Source organism: Ursus arctos, unplaced genomic scaffold (assembly GCF_023065955.2).
Source record: "Ursus arctos isolate Adak ecotype North America unplaced genomic scaffold, UrsArc2.0 scaffold_11, whole genome shotgun sequence".
Taxonomy (NCBI): domain Eukaryota; kingdom Metazoa; phylum Chordata; class Mammalia; order Carnivora; family Ursidae; genus Ursus; species Ursus arctos.
This window is the reverse complement of record NW_026622775.1, coordinates 45980188-46001133: the sequence shown is the minus strand read 5'-3', so window position 1 is coordinate 46001133 and position 20946 is coordinate 45980188. Positions and strand designations below refer to the sequence as shown.

At 39.7% G+C, this 20946-nt stretch overlaps 1 pseudogene; it reads right to left on the bottom strand.

The window, feature by feature from the left end:
* Positions 1–211: 211 nt before the first annotated feature.
* LOC113255448 (2-iminobutanoate/2-iminopropanoate deaminase-like) overlaps positions 212–20946 on the bottom strand; it is a 51553-nt pseudogene continuing 30818 nt past the window's right edge.

Sequence of the window (20946 nt, the reverse complement as noted above, 5' to 3'; positions counted from 1 at the left end):
TATGTACGTAATGAGTGTCTCTTCCCACATCCAGTAACATGAGTGTGCGTCAGCGTGATCTGTAACACTAGTACCTGGATTTGGCATCTGATCTTCAATTCATGCTCAATTCCCCTTATTATGTGGTATTTCCATAATAACCTCCAATGTTTTAGTCAGTCGTACACTTTCCAACATCAAGTGTAAAAATTCAGATGTTAATTTAAAAGCATTATGATAATTCCAGACTAAGTAATGCTGAACCCACTTTTGGCGATGCCGTTGTGAGAGGTCCTCGGCCAGCCACTGTTTCAGTCTCCACGTGGCCTCCTTCAGGCAAAGCGGCAAGCTGGTAAGTTGCAGCTCTCACAGGAAAACTACTCTTGAAATGCCGTATGTTAATTTCATTGGCAGTATTGAAGTCACTCAGGTCAGCCGGCAACACAGTTGTTTTTACCACGTTAGTGAAGTCACAGCCTGCAGCTTTCAGAATTCCACCCTTGTTTCTAAGAGCTAGTTTGGCTTCTTTTGCTGGCCCTCCTGGCTCCAGCTATCCACAGGAAGGGTCCCTGCCAGCTATCCACAGGAAGGGTCCCTGCCCTCCTGGTTCCAGCTATCCACAGGAAGGGTCCCTGCCAGCTATCCACAGGAAGGGTCCACAGGAATGTAAATGGTCCTGTCGACTCACACTGCTTGACTGTAGGAACCAATGGCCCCTGGGGCTTTCACAGTGCTGATCACCTTTCTGATCGAAGACTCCACGGTCGGGCTCCACAGCCGGCTTGCTGCCTGCCCCTCCAAGAGAACAATCCTGTACACTGTCTCTACTGCACCTCACTGGACTAACTGGACAGACAACTGCTTTTAAAAGAAGGACAAATATATAGAGGATAATTATTAACCAGAGTTTATTAGAAATAATTATTAATTGACAAAAACTATTGTTTTGCGGCCACTTACTCTTTGGAGTTTGCCTGGGTGGCTTTTTTCTGGAGCAGAAGTTTCTTCTCTTTGTGAAAGGGACATATTTTGGGGTGTCAGGGGATGGGGGGTGATACTTGCAGCCAATTCCTCCTTGGTGTGCTTTACCTTCCAAACAAGCAGTTCTGGTTAAGAGTCAAGGTGCTGACAATGTGGGAAGGGCACGGATGAAGGTTGGTTCTGTAATTCTCACGGCCTTGTGCGTTTTGTCTCATTTCAGCATAACGACGGCTACCTAAGACTCTTTAAACAAATCCTGATTCCTTAAAGCTTACACCTGATTCTTTTCCTAAGCAGTCTGACATAATCACTTCCCTTCAGGATGAACTGCTTCACGTAGTCTTTTCTCTGTACAAATAGACCTGCTCACTAACTCTTAGTACTTTTTTAAGTCGTGTATCTTTTTTAGTCTCAGAACAAGTCCAAATTCCTGCACAAATCAAACACCTAATATTTTATACTTCATTCTCATGTCTCCATGTTGCCAATTTTCTGGTAAGATTCATTTAAATTTCAGCTGGAATTAATGTCAGGCACAAGCAATATGCACGTCCAGCTGGAGTTTAAAGGTGATTCCTGATCATATTTCTCTTTGAAAACTCTGGCCTTCTCTCTATTTCTCCTTCTGAGCATAGGAAGTAAGTTTTCTGTGCGGAATATCAGTCTGTGTTACTGGTGTGACTTTAAATCAAACCTAGTTTTGTCTTTTACTGTCACTGTAATACGTTGCAAAGTTATATTGCATTTTGGACGTTTTCCAAGTTTGTTTCTGATAACAACACTTTTCCCTCCGTTATGCTTTAGTGAAGCTAAGCTTCCTGTTTGGTTTGCGAAATTTATTTAAGAATGTAATGAGAGAAACATATAAACAAATCTCTCCACTTCGTTACTGACCCAAGGCAATAAAAAGATCTTGTTAATTTATAAAAACCATTTTCAGATTGTTTTTTTCCCAAAAGAAGAAGCTCTGCTCCCTGAAAGAAATAATAAACTGCCTTTTAGTCAGCTGCAAGCGCATACCAACAAATCTAGCAAGGAATTAGCTTGGCAGGATATGGTTGGATTTTTCTCTGGAAGATTTCCTTTTATTTCCACATGACAGCCTTACATGCTAGTGAAGTTTGAGCGAATGTTTGAGGTGAAACAGATGAAGGAACCCCTGGCAGACAGCACTGCTTTACCTTCCCGTGACACCTTATGGCTGCATAAACTCTCCCTTCGGGGCTCACTTCTATGTGAGGACATCTGCTGGATGTCTGAGCCCAATCATGGGACTTGAACTTGAGAACCTCTTTGCAGACAAATACAACTGTATCTCTTATGCACAAATACTGGTTGGAATGGATTTCCAATACTTTGCTTTTCAAGAAGCAGGCTTTGCTTCATCCGTGTTCTTGTAATCTGTTCCCCAGATTTTTGTTGTTGTTGTTGTTGTTGTTATTTTAGTCCCTGCCTGCCAGAAACCCACTTGACCAGTGAGGGGAAAATTTTTCTGCTGAAGTCTTAAGGTGTTTTTGTTTTTGTTTTTGTTTTTTTTTTTTTACATAAAATTACTTGTTGTCACTAAATTATTGAGTCTGATTTTTCTAAGTAATTTACGTCGGATGCGGAGAGAACCAGGTTTCTTACTGGAAATATCTAAATAGTTAAATACATTTTGTTATGGTTCCTTATAAGAGTTTTACAGTGGGGCAGTACCACCTTTAGAGCTGGGTGACTGGAGCCCCCGGTCTGGGTGCCCCATTCTCCAGCCACCACTGCCTCACTGGGCTGGACCACCTGTAAACCAGAAGCTTCTGTTCTCCTGCCTCCCCCACTCCCACACCCACTTCAGGCTCTTGGGGACCACGGGATTCCCTGTGAAAATGCATGGGCTTGCTTTCATGCCCCAAGCCTGCTTTTAATGGCTGCTCAGGCATCTTCCCCAAATGGGTCACCTGAGCCCCACCTGAACTCCAGTTGTTCACCCCTGCAGCCCCCAAGGGCCACCATTGAAGGGAATGTGATCAGATCATGGGAATGTGGACTGACTTTTCCCCAGATGTGCACTGAGGCCCACTGGGATATCGAGTGGTTCTGGGTGGTGGTGGGTTGAAACCATGGGGACACAGGAACCTTAGTTTGTGTTTTTCCTGGGCTGTAACTGATTGAGGAGGGCCTTGGACAAAGAAAGAAGAAGTCATGAAAAACTGAACGTCATGTGATTTTTCTTGAAGATAGTTTATATGCATGTATGTATGTAAGTACAATGAGAAGATGACGAATCCATTGTCAAGGGCAAGGGATCTTTAAATTATGTGGACTGAATTTGTTCTGGTTTCTTCTTTCATCTGTGTACTTTCCCCCTACGTCTTGGAGTCCCTTCCCAGAGAGTGTTTCTAGCTGAGGTGAGGAAGAGCAGGAGACATGCTGAATGACCATTGGTGGGGCCAGGTCACCATCCAACTGGAGCAGAGGTGAGACTGGCCATTAGTGGTAGTGGGAAGCATCATGGAATTAGCTGAGGCAATCAAGCGTTCTATATTCATCAACTGGGAGAATGAATAGGGCTTTACCAGTGCAGGTGCTCTTTTAATTTTCCTTTCTTTAAATTTAAATTCAATTATTCCAACATAGAGTACATCATTAGTTTCAGATGTAGAGTTCAGGAATTCATCAGTTGCATATAACACCCAGTGCTCATAGCATCACGAGCCCTCCTTAATGTCTGTCACCCAGTTACCCCATCCCCCAACCCACTTCCCCTCCAGCCACTCTCCGTTTGTTTCCTATAGTTAAGAGTCTCTCATGGTTTGTCTCCTTCTCTGATTTCTTCCCATTCAGTTTTCCTTCCCTTCCCCTATAATCCTCTGCATTTTTCTTGTATTCCACATATGAGTAAAACCATAGGATAATTGTCTTTTTCTGATTGACTAATTCACTCAGCATGATGTGCGTTCCATCCATGGCATTGCAAATGGCAAGGTTTCATTTTTTTGGTGACTGGGTAATATTCCATTGTGTATATATCACATCTTCTTTACCCATTCATCTGTTGATGTACATCTGGGCTTTTTCCATAATTTGGCTATTGTGGACATTTCTGCTATAAACATTGGGGTACATGTGCCCCTTTGGATCACTACATCTGTATCTTTGGGGTAAATACCCAGTGGTGCAGTTGCTGGGTCATAGGGTAGCTCTATTTTTAACTTCTTGAGGAACTGCATACTATTTTCCAGAGTGGCTGCACCAGCGTGCGTTCCCACCAACAGTGTGAGAGGGTTCCCCTTTCTCCACATTCTTGCCATGGGAGCCCTTTTGAAGTAATAGGGAATGGGGCTTACTCCCTTGCTTAAACAACAAAAAACTGGATAACATATGTGAAACAATGGTTTATCAAGACACGACACATCAAACAACGAAGGACAGGATTCCCTGAGAGAGGAGAAACAAACAAGGTGAGCCCTACCATTCCCCCAGTTTACCACTTGAGAGTTTCCAGGCCACGGCAAAAGCAGGACACTCCCAGATGGAAGTCAGTGGTAACCCTGAGTTGATGAGATGAAACTGAGAAATCAGGTAGGCTAAGAGGCTAAAGTAGCAGGCCATTATGCTCAGTGAGGTAAGTCAGACAGAAAGACAAATACTGTATGATATCACTTATATGTAGAATAGAAAAAAGCTGAACTTGTAAAACAGGGGGTAGAATGGTGGTTGCTAGGGGACTGGGGTAGGGGAATTGGGAGACGTTTAAGTATATATACTTTCAACTAGTAGGAAAGTTCTGGAACTCTAATGCACAGCGTTGGGATTATACAATTCAACAATACTATATTGTAAACGTCAAAGTTGCTAAGGGACTGGGTCTTAATTGTTCCCAGCATGAAAAAGTGGTCATGATGGGACAGAGGCAGTAAATGCATTAAATCCAACATGTTGTCTACTTAACTCGCACGATTCTATATGACGATTGTATCTCAGTAAAAAAAACAAACCAAAACAAAAACATTTATAGGGAAGAACACCTGAAGGAGGGAGCTTCAGAGAATTTGAGAGATCTTCAGAGGACCCCCTAGAGTCTTCCTCTGAGCACGGGACAATGCTTGTGTGTCAGGAAATTACCTGAGGACAAGGAGGAAAAGAACACTCAAAAGGTTCAGAAGGAACAATCCCCGAATAGTCTAAATACACATTTAAAAGGCAGAAATTCTCAAAAGCAATGTGGTTGGAATGACAAATGGTACCTTGATAGAACAATTAAAACTTTTAATATTAAATCGTATTTGTCTGAATTAAAAAAAAACAACCAAACTTTAAGTCTGCAATGAAAACAGATTTAGGACCACTGAGAAGATTTGTATTTTATAAACCTTGCATAAAAATTATATTTCAATTACTTATGTATTCTGACAAAACTAATTACATGTGAATGTTAAACATCTTTTCTCTAAATTTCTTCCACTCTCATCCAAAACTGTAGATGAATAAATGTATGCTGTAAAAAATTCTTGTATGATGCCACAGAACTTACTGTTTTCATGGTGTAGAGGTAATTTTTTCTTATAAAAGGTGTCCTGAATATTCAGTAGGGTCTGAATAAAAAACTGATTTGTTAGTTTTTCCGGGAGTCTTTTGGAGTCTGTGCTTCCTCTTTTAGACCAACGTTATTTATGAACCGAATTCAATATTCAGATAGGCCATTGCATATGAGTTGAGAGTTTGCCATAAACCAAGCACTTTTCTAAAATCCTTCCAACAGTTCAGTGATACAGGTACTATTATTGTCATTCCCATTTTTACAGATGAGGACCCTGAAATCCAGGAAGTTAAGGAATGAATCCAAGGCGCTCAGCACAAATCTCATGCATTCTGAGTAAGGGGCAATTATCCTGACCGTTCAGCTTTACCACGTTGGTATTTTTACTTTAGTCTTTCATGGTAATGAGAAAAGTATAAACTTCTTATATTTAAATTGAAATTATTTGTCAACCAGTATGGCAGGTGAATTTTGAGTTAATCTCTTTAGATTGGGATTCCTCTTGCTCTCTTAGCAGGACGCTCAGTTCGAGGAGGTTTTGCTGGGTCAGTACAACTCACATGTGCCCCAGCAAGGGAGCCAGCAGCACATAATTATTTCTTTTTATTCAGATCTACGTAAATAATCCCAGAATTGTTTTTTTTTTTAATCTTACGACCTCTTTTAAAGCGTCCAAGGATTCCATTCAAAATAATAGCTTTATTTCTGTAACAATGTACACATTTATTTCAATATACTCCAAAACTTTTGGTGATAATAAAAATATGTAGAATGCTGCTTTACTCAGCTTAAACTGCCGTAACAAAATACCATATACTGGGTGGCTTTAGCAACAGAAACTTATTTCTCACAGTTCTGGAGGCTAGAAGTTCAAGATCACGTTGACAGCATGGTCAGTTTCTGGTTGAGGACTCTCCTGGCTTGTAGATTGGCTGCCTTTTTCTGTGTCCTCACATGGTTGGGGAGGGGAGAGAGCAAACTCTCTCAAGTCTCTTCTTGTAAGGGTACTAATCCTGTCATGAGGGTCCAGTTTTCATGACCTCATCTAAACCTAATTATCTCCCACAGGAACCATCTCCAGTTAGCACCACAATGGGGATGAGGCTTCAACTTCAGTCCATGGAACATGCCTACATTACTTTCTCAGAGTTGCCCTATCATATAAAATAACCTGAATTCAAAGACTTTTGCTGCTCTAACAAGGATTTGAAAATGAAACAAATTCCTTTTTTTTATTTAAAATTTTAAAAACGTGAATTTGCTTTCTAATTTTTATTTCAGTGGAAAGATTTCCTCTATTCTAGTGCTGTTACAGGGAGTGAGTTGGAAGTAAAAGCATTTAGGTATAGGGGGCCTTTCCATGTATTGTTTCTATGTAAAATTTTGTGATCTGAATCTTTGTGACTTTCTCATTTATAGCACATCACAAAAAGCATATGCATTTCAAGGAACTATTGGTCTCAGTCAAGAAACTATGGACATAACAATCTGGATAAATGTCACATGGTAATATCACTTTAAAAAAAAGCAATATTAGGGGTGCCTGTGTGGCTCAGTCCATTAAGCGTCTGCCTTTCGGCTCAGGTCATGATCTCAGGGTCCTGGGATCGAGGCCCACATTGGGCTCCCTGGTCCCTGGGGAGTCTGCTTCTCCCTCTCTTTCCCTCTGCCCCTCCCCCTTGCTCATGCACTTGCTCTCTCTCTCTCTCTCTCAAATAAATAAAATCTTTAAAAGAAAGCAGTATCACACCAAAAATGATGTGGTGTCCCCCTCCCCAAAAAACCCAAAAAACAAAACAAAACAAAAACCAACAAAAGAAAAAACCCAAACCCAAAACCCCACATTGGGCAGCTCAGTCTGGCAGTGAGAATAGTTAACCAGAAGATGGGCAGTGTGTGCAGTAAGTGGTAAAATTACTGATCACAAGTTAGTCTGTTAAATATTTCCTTAAAAGTCTTCTCTCACTGCACCCCTTTTGCCCCTCCTCTTCCTTCTGGAGTCTTTAAAATAATCCATTCTAATTCCGTTAGAATGTAATGTGAAATTTAATAGTAACAACTGTTTGAGTACAATGCAAACCTTGCATTTGCATGACCGAGGATTGGCTTCACAGCTACCAGTGAGACACCATTTTAGGGATGATGGCACAGAGGCTTAGAAAGTTCCGCAATTGTCTCAGTTTCACAGAGTTAATATGGGTTTGAGATGGACCAGCAGCTCAGGCATTTGACTCTGAAGCCCAAGCTTGTACCCAGTATATTGGAGTTTATTCATTCTGATATACATATTTATTCAGGGATAATGCTCAGATCTCCAGGAGGAAGCTGACCTGCACTGTGCGCTCCTCTCGTGTGAATGGACTGTCCTCATTCTTAGCCATCAGCTGGCTCCATCTCCAACATCCCGGTCAGGGAAGCCCGTACAACAGCTCACTGTGAGAAACTGGTTGGTTATACCGTTTCTCTATCCAGACGAATTAGAGTTTTTCACTGGGTTGGCTGAAAATAGCAAATTTGAAACTATAAAATATCAAGTACCCAAAGGCAAACGGTTTTATTTATTCTGACTTGGAAACTGTTCTGGAACATATCTCCAAATGACGAAAAATCTTTTCTACTATGGTCGGATGGAAAATTTAAGACATAAATTTCAGGCTGGTTTTAATATCTATCGCATATGAAGAGAATGTGGAGTCTGACCTTTCCTGTTGTTTCAGAATTGTGGCTGAAACCCACAGCTGAAGACACAACAAGACACTAAGTATTCCTAAGACATTAATGGCTGCCAGGGCTCAGTAAGTGGCATTTGTCCCGACCATCACCGTTAGTTACCATCTCTCTTCCACTCCCCCATCCCATTTCCTCCTCCTGTCCCAGAATTTGAGGGAGGGAGAACATTCACAATTTATGGCTGAAGGTTCCTCCCTCTCTGTTCTCGGAGGGAGAGACCGTAGTGCTTTTCCATCCATGGAGCCAAGTGAGTCAGCTTCAATAAAATTTGGGTAGAGGCAAAGGTAAAGATAAGGAAAGTTCTACATTAATAGGTGTTTTTTTTTTCCCCTGTGAGTTTATTTATTCTTTTTCAAAAAGGTAGTATAGAAGCATCAGGGTGTACTAACTTGGCTAGGACTGACTTTATTCCAGTTAAAAAAAATCTTAACGATTAAAAAAAAGGTCACATGTTTAAAGACTCATTTGTTAACTTGAGTGTTGAAAGGATGGGATGGAATGCTTGGATTTAGCTCTGCAAAAAACTAAGCCATCTTTATTCAAAGATCATTTCCCCATGGGTCATTGTCCAGAAACATTTGCTTTGACCTTAAAGTTAGAAGTCAAAATTTCTTCCTTAAATGTATTCTGTTTGTCAATATTGCTGTCTTTCAGTTTGACTGTTTATATCAAAGAATGGCTACATTAAGGAGTGAAGAAAGCCACAAGAGGGAGGGACATTTTTTTTTAAAAGATTTTATTTTTAAGTAATCTCCACACTCAACATGGGGCTGGAACGCAGGACCCTGAGATAAAGAGTCACATGCTCTACTGATTGAGCCAGCCAGGCACCCTAGGGCAGTGGCCTTTCTAGTGCATAGGAATTCTTCATAATACCCCTGTCAGAATCAAGATGGATAAGATGGTGTTCTGCTCCATTTCAGTCGGAGATAAGTAAAAGCTATGTTCTATTCTCTCTTCTTATCCATATAAACCAAAATCTTGTTATTATTATTTAGGTCAATTGGATTCACATCCTTTTGTTATAACAAATAGTAAAACAAACAGGTTGTCTACACCGATGATGTGGTGATACTCTCATGGATTAGAAGCCCTGTCATCCTGACTGACTACTATTGCTAAGAGAACTAACTAAGTTTTCTTGGCTAATGAAGCCCAAGTTTCAAATGGTGAATATTTTAAGTATTTGTATCCAGTGACTTGGCTGTACATTTCACAGTGAACTCATTCTGGTCGGCTTAATAAGAAGCATAGCTGCTCCAAAGTGGTTCTTGTCAGCTAGGGTCCCAACTGGCTGCCTGCAGGCCCAGTTCTGCTGGGAGACTGGCTGCCACACTGTTTCTGTATTTTGGTGTGTGAATGTCTTTCAGTAAGCATCTCCAATTTGCCGCTGCTCACATGGAGCCCCATTGCATGTCTAGTGACGGCTAGGGCTTTTGAGTCGGCAACCTTCATTCTACTCAAACTACCCTGAGATTCCTCTATGGTGAAAGCAGCTCGTTGACAAAATAGCTGCCCTAAAAGATTTCCAGACCCAATCATCTCTATCTTGCTCTATGGGGGCTCAACGTAGTGGTTACGTAGGCTTTTGAACAAACTTAGAGAGTAAGGTAAAAGTAGACCCTGCTGGCAGGCAGTTCTGGAGTTCCCAGCTAGTGAAGTCCTCCTAATTTATGATCAAAGGGAGAGATGTTGGAAAGAAGCCATTTATGGGACCATCATGAGGTCCTTTAGATTCAGTCCTTGCAGCAGCTTAGATCAACAGACATCTACTTGGACTATATTAGCTTGCCTATAAAAGTGTTTCTCCTGAAATGAGATTTAGTATTGTGCCCTTGGCTTTATAAAGAAGAAATGTTGGATGAAAAAATTTTATTGATCAAAGTCTTTATATAAAGATACATGGGATACATTTCTTTATCCTGAGTACCAGGGAAAAACTCTGACTCTCTTGAATTGTCTGTGCTTCTTTTTTTTATCACACAGTGGAATTTTCTCACCCACAATGTTTACTTTTCTAAGTTGGTTGTCAGAATATTGAAATTAACTGAAAATTAACCCGTGGGTTCTTCCTTCCACAGTTACTCTCCTCTTTCTGTGGCATGGTTTCTTTCTCATCTCTCTTTCACCTGTACTGCCTTTCTATATGAATGCATATGAATTTATTGGTAATCAATTTCAATGACCTTTTGAAAATATATGCCTCAAAGAGTACAAATAAATCATTAATCATAATACATAGCCACATTCAAATATGCCAAGTAACTTTACAAAACAACATATTTTATTTATTTATTTATTTGAGAGAGAGAGGGTGAACATGAGTAGGGGGAGGGGCAGAGGGAGAGGGAGAAAGAGAAACCCAAGCAGGACAATCCCAAGCAGGCTCACTCTCACGACTCTGAGATCATGACCTGAGCCGAAATCAAGAGTAGAACACTTAACCAACTGAGCCACCCACGGGTGACCCATAATATGCCAAATAACGTTTAACAATTCTATGATTCTTTGTCTTACTCTTTCTCTCTTTTTTAAACAAATAAGAAAAAGTATAGAAAAATCTAGTGTTCTAAAGTATAGATTTTCTTAAGGACATAAAGAGATGTGCAAACCAGATATTCTCTTTGACCACTGTTTGTAGTAAAAGAACAAGGACATACCTATCTGCATTTATAAAACCAGTGGCAATTTGTTAAATACTGTATCCGTGCAATGGGATGGTATGCAGCCATTTGAAAAGACGCTGTTGTACAAGTATATTTGTTAGATGAAAGTTGTTAGACTATTGTGATTCAAAACAATATAGTGTTAGAGTTTTTTGTTTTTGTTTTTGTTTGTTTTTTTGCACAGAAAAGTCTGGAACTATATATACACTAAGGAATTAACAATAATTGCCTCTGGGCAGTTGGAATTACATTTAACATGTATTTTATTTTTGCCTATTTGTATTTTTTCCTTTGCTTTTTCTATAATAAACATAGTTTACTTTATAATAAAGGCTAACAGATTTCAAATTAAAAAGAACCAGCCAGTGGTTTGGGATTTTTTATCATGAGTGTCTGAAATGGCAAAGGAACATGAACTGTGAAGACAGGTCTGTCAGGAAGATGGGGCCCAGGAAGGAACTTCAAAGAGGGGCTCACCGATGAGCCAGGGTGCTTTGATCTTTAGTTAGCACTCCCCTGAGCACCATTTAACTCCTCTTTGTTAGTGTCTGCTGATAAGAAAACAGGATCAGAGACCCACCTGCTCAGTACAGTAGCTTTGATGTAGAAGAGGTGGAAATCAAGGGATTTTTATTGATTTGACCCATGAAGTCTTATTACCAATGTTTATTGACATTTCTGAGAGATTTTCAGAGAGGGGCAGAAAATAATTCATTAATGTCTATAAGATAACCCCTTTTTAATGTAGAGGCATTTATGAATTTAGGGTTTAGAATTTATTAGTATCTGGGAAAAAAAGCCGCAAACATAAACCTTGATGCCTAGGAGCATTGCAGGAGGGACCAATGGTGCCCTGTTACAAGCCAGCCCTGTTATAAGCTAGTTCATTTATAAGCTAGTTCTCCAAAGCGACCCCGTGAAGTCTTGTTTTCGTTTTAAAGTTTCTTCTGATTCTTTTAAAGCATGGGGATTTTATAAATTGCCAGCTTCCACTTCTCCATATGACCATTTGTACTGCGGTTTCCATTTCCAGAGCAGAGTCACTTTTAAGAAGCAGGTCTCTTGTCATTTTCCAGAAATGGCAGCTAATCCTGACTCAATCCTCAGGATTACTTAACAGGTACAGTTTGCCCCACAGTATGCTGGAAAGTAAAACATCGGGCTGGTGGATGGTGTCTGACTGATGCGTAGAGTGTGAAAATGGAGGTAGCCATTTGGAGAACTGCTCTGCTCATGTGAAGATGGAGAGAAATGTGCTCTTCCAACCCGTGAGGTACCATTTGTCTATGGCTTTATGTAGTCGTAAATCAGAGATTTAGATGTAATGGTCTCTGCGGCAAAAGCCTCACTTGAAACGAAACTCTCGCTCTCTGTTCCCAGTATGACCATTAAAGTCTACCTTGTATGGCAGTTTATATTCTAATGCCTGATCCTCTGCTAGGTAGTTAGAGGCCTGAAAAGACTGTGTCTTAGATTTTATTCCTTATAGTGCCTAGCGTAATGCTTTTCACCCTGTTTGCATATGGTACATGTGGATTAAAAATGACTCTATTAATATTTTCTTCTCTTTAAGCTGATGAATAAAAACTGTAAGCTAAAAAATTTATTGGTTCAACGTCTTTTTTTAATATAGATTTTATTTATTTATTTGAGAGAGAGAAAGAGAGAGGGAGAAAGGACAAGCAGGTGGGAGGAGCAGAGGGAGAGGGAGCAGCAGACTCCCCCTTGAGTGGGGAGCCCAATGTGGGGCTGGATCTCAGGACCCCAAGATCATGACCTGAGCTGAAGGCAAACACTTCAGTGACTGGGCCACCTAGATGCCCCTCCTGGTTCAAAATCTTAAGCAAAGAAAGTCTATATAAATTTGATCAAATGCCATTTCCTTGAGGTAGCTCCCAATAGTCTACACTGTAATCCATGGTAGATGGCCTCAAGTAAGAAGTCCAGACTAAGTATGGAAATCTCTTGTTAGTGATTGGTTTAGGAAAAGTCATGTGACCCCATACCATTCAATGGGATACAGGAAAGCCAGTAAGTGGCTTTTGAGGGAGGAAAGTATTTCACATCTTATAGATGGAGGTATATTAAGAGATGGTTCATCTCATCCTTTGGACATTATATCTAGATGTGATATTTGGTATTCTTGCAGTTAACTTGGGGCCATGTGGAGCCAGCCTGAGGGCAAAGGCAACACAATGAAGATAGCAGAGAGGTGACAATAAACGAGGTCTTTGATACTTTATGGAGTCACGTGGCAAACAACCCTGTAGGCTGTACTCTCACAGCAAGTATTACCATGTGACATCATGTATTTCCCTATTGTTTAAGACAATTCATAAAATTATTTTTTGTTATCTGTAGTTAAATGCACACTGACTAATACAACCAGCACTCTAATCTCAAGAAATTTTGGAGAATATATATGTTCTAAGCACATACAAGGACAAATAATGAAAGATTGCCTTTCAGAACTTGTTGGTGAAAAAATAATACATTTTTAAAGAAACAAGGCAGTTTGGCTCAGGTCATGATCTCAGGGTCATGAGATTGAGCCCTGAGTTTGGCTCCATGCTGGGTGTGGAGCCTGCCTAAGATTCTCTCCCTCTCCCTTCCTCAACCCCTCCCCCCACTTCCACTTTCTCTCTCTAAAAAAAAAAAGACACAGTTTATTAAAGAAACCCATGTATTTCTTAAAACAGCTATTTGTTATTTTATTTTTATTTTTATTTATTTTTTTTTTTATGATTTTATTTATTTATTTGAGAGAGAGAGAGAGAGAGAGAGAGCATGAGTGGGATGAGGGGCAGAGGGAGTAACAATGCAGGGCTCGATCCCAGGACTCCGGGCTCATGACCTGAGCCGAAGGCAGATGCTTAACTGACTGAGCCACCTAGGGGCCACTTGTTATTATTATTATTTTTTTAAAATCAACTTGTTATTTCAGCCCAGATGTTTATTTTTGGTTCTCCACCTGGATGCTGGAGTGTGGGGAAAAAAAGATTTGAAAAGTTGAAACCGGAGTTAGGGTCTGGTAAGCTAAGTGAAATGGAAGGGAAAGTGGGTTAAGAAACGGACTCTATGGGTTGGTGAAAAAAGAGTTAAGATAATTTATCATGCTGTCCAGACTGGGGTAGAAAGTAAGTGAATCCAGACGGGCTGAAGACCTGGAAAAGGCTCAGCATCAGTGGACTGGGATGGTGATGATGAATAGTAATAGTGGTAAAAAGGAGTTCAAGCAACAGAAGCAGAGCAGGTTATCATCATTCTTGAAACAAGCTCAAAAACATGGCTTCATTCATACGACAGCTATTTCTGGTGGGTTACTCTTAGAGCTTATAAGATCCATTCTCACATTTTTAGTAGTTAAATCAGAGACCATTGGCTGGCAAAATACTAGAAAATTTTATTTGTACATCATGATTGTGATTCTAAAGGAAAAAATTTTTGAAGAGATATTCCAAGCCAAAACTTTCTTGGTTCCTCATGATAGCTACCCCATTCTAAAAGGAAATGTCTCATATCGTATTTAGCCCAGGGATTTTATTTTAATTTTTAATGTAACAGAGTCATCAGTGCCTCATGCCACAAATAAAAATCCTAAATTGGTTTGATTTTTATGTTAGGTCCAAGAAACAGATAATCATATTTTTCCATTTATAACACTCATGCCTAAGGCACTCAAACTAACTGTAAGGGTGGGGAAATGTTACTTTAACAGAGAATTGATCCTTGATCTAACCACCTGGAAATGAAAACAAAGGGCTGGATATTCATACCTATTTGACCTTAAGATATTTCCAGCTAATAATGGAGAAGGTGAGTTATAATTTTTCAGGAGTTTATTCTTATCTCCATTTCAATATTAGATCTTCTTATTATTTACTTTGGTCAAGAGATTGCTGTCAAGTTGGTGTGAAGATACAAAACACAAATCAGGACTTTTTAAATAAAAATATTTTATTTGAGAGAGAGCATGAAAAGGGGAGGCAGAGGGAGAGATGGAAGAGGGAGAAGCAGACTCCCCACTGAGCAGGAACCTGACTGGGGCTCGATCCCAGGACCCTGGGATCATGACCTGAGCTGAAGGCAGCCGCTTAACCAATGGAGCCACCCAGGTGCCCCCAAATCAGGACTAACTCTTATAACCAAGGACTTATCCAGTGCATGTATTGATTATAAAGTATCTACATCTTTTATGTAGAATATATTTTTTTAAGATTTTATTTATTTATGTGACAGAGAGACAGCCAGCGAGAGAGGGAACACAGCAGGGGGAGTGGGAGAGGAAGAAGCAGGCTCCCAGCGGAGGAGCCCGATGTGGGACTCGATCCCGGAATCCCTGGATCACGCCCTGAGCCGAAGGCTGACGCTTAACGACTGCGCCACCCAGGCGCCCCATCTTTTATGTAGAATATTTCAAAGGACTGCATCATGTTCAAATATACGGTGGCAATGGTGAAGTATGTGTGTTTGAGGTGTTGGTTGGAAAGGAAAAATGAAATTTTAAAAATGTGCAAGTAAAGTATAGGAAGTTTTCACTGGAGTTATGTTGATGCTGCTGCTGATTGAACTCAATACCTAATTTTTGAGTAGGTAGTTTTCCTACAGAAAATGGTATTTTAATTTTTACCAAGTTTATTCTTACAAACTTCTGACAATGTGTATGTTAGCAGTGGATTTTCAAATTCCACAGTAATTTAGAAATATTCCAAATTGCTGATGACAAGAAATGCATCAAAAGCAAAAATACTTTAAAAGAAAAATAATATAAATCTCATATATTTTACGAGTCTATTCCAGGTATCTCCAGAGTAATCTTTGATCTTTTCCTGTGATAGAATTTTCAAGCAGCAGTAAGGAGATGGTGTGATTTCAGAGGTAGTGGTGGAAACTTTAAGTTATGCAGGGTTTTTCTCTCCTGGAAATGTGATGCCAGAAATGCCCTTAACTGCACCTCTTTCCCCTCTTTCTCTGCTTGAGCAAATCGTACCCGTGTTTCAAAACCAGTTTAAATGTTCCTTTCTCACAGAGTCTCTTAATCCTTTCTACTGAAAGGAAGATGTGGAGAGTTTGCGTCTGCCTTCTCAATGATACTGCCCGCCTGGGGGTGAATACTGGCTCTTGGGTAAGTTTGGGTGAAAAAATCTTGGATATTACAAAGGTTCGTGACCCTCCAAAGCCCAACTCTACCCAACAAAATTTTATTATTAAATATTTAATTTCAGGGGAGAGATGGGAATTAGGAATTAGGAAGAAAGATATCTAAAAGGGCTCCTTAAGGTGATAATAGGCAAAAGATTGAGAAAGATTGTTCTACATTAAAAAGTATGTAACACATACTCTGTACTTTGTCATCACTACAACCTATAGAGCCGCAGTAGGCTTGAAACGTTTGTGTGTGTAACACTGTATTGTGTTTATTGTTTATGATGGTCTACAAGCTCTTTCAAAGCAGGGTCCATGGTTCATTCATGGTTGTATTTTGTATATGTGGCATATTTTCTGTATGGTCTAAAAAATTCTTGAACTTGATTTTAACTCAAACTCTGTATCTTAACAATCCTCAATGTCTGGCTGTTCTCCAGGGTAGTTACTTGAATAAATGGTCATAGGTCGAGAAAGGATTAGAGGAATCATTACTATATATCTTTGCTATGGTGTTGGAGGGTCCTTGTTCATGGGGTTTCAGCCCCAGTCAGTAAGTTCCCAGCATGATAATTGGCTCAAGTTCAGAAACTGGGCAATGGATCTTGACTTTTAATTGGGGCAGCTGCCCTCAGCTTTCTGATCATTCATCCTTGGCTTTGATTACATAAATCTGTGATGTTCAACATGGTAGCCACATATGGCTTTGCATTTTAAATGAATTTAAATTAAATAAACAATTACATCCCCCAGTTGTACTTGCACATTCCCATGATTGCCCATTTTTGCATCTCTTGTTTTGAGAATCTTTCCATTAAATTACTGGCAAAAAGTGAAACCTTGAGCTTAAAAACTGAGATTTAAAAAACAAAACAAAAACAAAACATACCAAAAAAACTGTGAGATTTCCCTGTTCATTCTCAACTAAATTCATAACTTCCAGATGGCAAAGGAAAAATGTCTACCCTCTGCCCAAACAGAGTCTTTCCTCTGGCAGCAAAGCTGCTGGTTTTTAACCACTGAGCTTGGGAAAGGTAGGGAGCTGTTCCAGGCAAGAGTTTCCTGCCACAGACTCCTACCATCCTAGTAGTTTGTCAAATGTAAATACTTTTCTTTTTTTTAAAAAAAATTATTATTATTTTAAAAAAGATTTTATTTGTTTGAGATAGAGAGCACAAGCAGGGGGAGTGGCAGAAGGAGAGGGAGAAGCAGACTCCCTGATGAGCAGGCTTCCTGACGTGGGGTTTGATCCCAGAACCCTGGGATCATGACCTGAGCTGAAGGCAGATGCCCAACTGTTGGAGCTATCCAGATTTTTTGTCTGCCTTTAGCAATATCCAATGCCCTAAATTGATTGTTTTAGGCATTTTCCCCCACTTTTATATTTTTCTTTAGGGAGAGAAATCATTGACCTTTTGATGCTTCCCAAATCAGAAGTCTCTCCAAGGATATGGTTTTAGTTGGTAGAGCCATTAACATGTAGTTAATTCTCAGTAAACATGAGCTAAAAATGCCATCCATACCAATGTCTATTAGAGAGATAAAATGAAATCATATCACTTTTCTGGCAAAACATAACTTAAAACTTACGTACTTTTCTTAAAGTAGAATGCCACGTTCTTTGAGTGGTCTACCAGGCTCCACAAGATCTGTTCTCCTCCTCATCTTCATTTCTCTCCGACCATATTATCTATGAATATGCTTTTTGCTCCTTCTGCCCCAACCACTCTAGCCTCCTTGCTATTTTTCCAAATGCCAAGCACAGCTGCCCTCAGGGTTTTTGTTTTTTTTCCACTTTCTCTTTTGGCTGGAACATTCTTCCCTGAGACATCTATATGGCTCAGTCTCTTACTTCTCATCAGTGAGTCTTTTCCTGACCACATGATATAAAAGATCAACCACCCTCTTGCCCAGCAGTCCCTAGGTTTGTTCCTTTATAGCTCTTGTTACATCTGGCAAAATAGATATTCTTGGATTGTCTACGCTACTCTAATGTCACCTTTTTTAAAATAAAGATTCTTAAAAATAGCTTTATTGAGGTAAATTGACATATAATAAACTGTTCAAATTTAAAGCATACAATATAATTTAAAATACAGATATGTAGATGTATCAGTGAAACTTTTGTCATAATCCAAATAATAAACATATCCTTCAGTTCTGAAATTACCTACCTACCATTGTAATTCTTCCCTTCAACTGGACCCTTCTCCAGACAACCACTGATCTATTTTCTAATGGTTTGCTGGCATTTTCTAGAATGTTATTAAAATGGAATCACACAACATGTATTCTGTTTTGACCTGACTTCATTTGCTCCATATAAATACTTTGTGATTCATCTATGTTCTGTATATCAATAATTCATTCTTTTTTGTCTTAGTTCAGGCTGATAAAACAAAATACCATGGACTAGGTAGGTTATAAACAATAGAAATTTACTTCTCAGAATTCTGGAGGCTGTAAGTCTGAGATCAGGGTGCCAGCATGGTTAGGTTCTGGTGAGAGCCCTCTTCCAGGCTAGACTGCCAACTTTGTGTTGTGTTCCCATTGGTGGAAAGGGTTAGGGAGCTCTGTGGGGTCTCTTTACCAAGAGCACTGTTCCCACTCATGAGTGCTCCACCCTCATGACCTAAGCACTCCCAAGGGCCCCGCCTCCTAACACCATCACACTGTGCATGAGGACTTTAACAAATGAATGGTGGGGACAGGGGGAGCACACACACTCAGACCATGGGGCTTTCTATTGCTGAATGGTATTCCATTATACAGATCAGGACTGGCTTTTGCACTTTCATATAAAATTGAGGATCAACTTGTCAATCTCCACCCAAAAAGTCTACCAGGATTTTGATAGGGACCATGTTTATTCTATATACCAATTTGGGGAGAATTGCAATATTGATAACATTGAGACTTCTAATCCATAAACATGAAACGTCTCTTCATTTATTTAGCTCTTTAATTTTTATCAACAATGTTTTGTAGTTTTCAGTGTACAAGTCTTGCTCTTCTTTAGTCACATTTACTCCTGCTTTATTTTTGATGCTGTTGAGAATGTAATTTTCCATTTCATAGAACTACAGTTGGTTTTGTATATTGATCTTACCCTCCAACCTTGCCAAACTTGTTTAATTCTAGTTCCCTCTCCTTACCCCCCACCTCCTGGGAATTGTACCTATATAAGATTGTATCATCTGTAAATTAAGTACCCACATTCCTGTCCAATGCAGCTGCTTAATTTCTTTCTTCCTTTTTTTTTTCTGTTTGCCTTATGGCACCGGCTAGAATAACCAGAATAATGTTGAAGAGAAGTAACAAAAGCCAACATCCTTGCCTTGTTTCCAATCCTAGGGTGAAAACATGCAGTCTTTCACCAACATATTAGCTGTAGTTTTTTGTTAGATGTCCTTCATCATGTTCCCTTCTATTCCTATTGGAGAATTTTTTTTCTTCATCACAAATGTTGGATTTTGCCAAATACTTTTTCTGCACCTGCAAAATAGTCACTCCGTGATGGCGAAAGACAACAGCAGTTAATTTTGATGGCAGCCCTTTGACAGAAGTTGGTGCAGTAAGCAGACAGACACCACTTGATAGAGGAACAAATTATTTCTACAACAGAAGGATCCAAGCGCGGAGGTGAAGACAGAAACAAAACATCTTCTTATACGATCTCAAAAGGTACCTGAAAATGTTGGATGTTTGCACTATATATGCATGAAGGACTCTTGACCATCTTAGGTATCCCCATTGCGCCTGATGTATGGAGAACATGGGGCAAGCAATGCTTGTGCACACATCCGTGTGCTCTTCTGACTTTTCTTCATTGCTGTTCACAGATTTTGTGCTGTTTGTCGTTTTTTCTTTCACATTTCTGTTTTTTTGTCATTTAGCATCAAGTCCACTTCAACATTTTCCCAGTGGAGTCTGAAGAGTAGAAGGTCATTATGTTCTAAGCATGTATCACAGTTTGATAGTGTTTCATAGGAAGATTTGAGTTTATTTATCTGCTGTTTTTCGACAAGTATAACTTAGATTACATTTTTTTTTCCCATAAAATGAGTTGATAATGCTGGTGGTGAATCTGGATCAGTAGGAACACAAGCAGTAGGAACTCAGAGAATTCCTAAAATCCAAGAGGGTAAGTTTATCCCAGGATGGCGGTAGAGACCAACTTCCCAAATTCCTTGAAAGTCACAGTGTAATGGCAGAAAATGTGATACTTCTGAAGCAGCATTTACCACAGTCTTATAGGGGTAATAAACTGGAGGCTGGTTGTTACCTTCATTAAAATATACGGCTATTTTATCAAATAAACGGAGGCAGCTGATGCCTCAGTTCCCGAAGAGTCATTTCACTGAAGTTTATCTAAACGTCCTTGGTAGCAGAGAATTCTCCCTTCTATTGGTGGGGGGCAGGGAGTTTTAGGGAACCATATAAATCTATACAATTAAGATTTTTTCTACTTTTCGTGGCCAGTTTCCCCATGGTTAGTATACTAAATCAAGGCAAGATCTATTGTCTAAGTTTTTCATTTTCATTAACATTATCATAAATATGTTCTCTCCAAGAAAGAATCCTATACTTATCAAGTACCCAAACATTTCTGGGACTCAGAAGGCCTGAGGGTTGCAGTGAAGGTCTGAGCCCATCTGGAACTTCCAATCACCTGACCCCGAAACCTCTCCACGCACAAGTGATGTCAGCTTCTTGAGGGAAATTTTACTCTTGCTGTATCCTGATACCTAAAACCATGCCTGGCATATCCCAGATTTTCAATATATATTTATTGAATTAAGTAAATGAATGAATGTACAATGTAGCAAGTTGAAGAGAAATATAACAGAATCGAAAGACAAAACCATAAAGAAGATAAGACTGAGCCTTTACTCTTCCCTCCCATAACTTCTCCCCAGGTAAAAA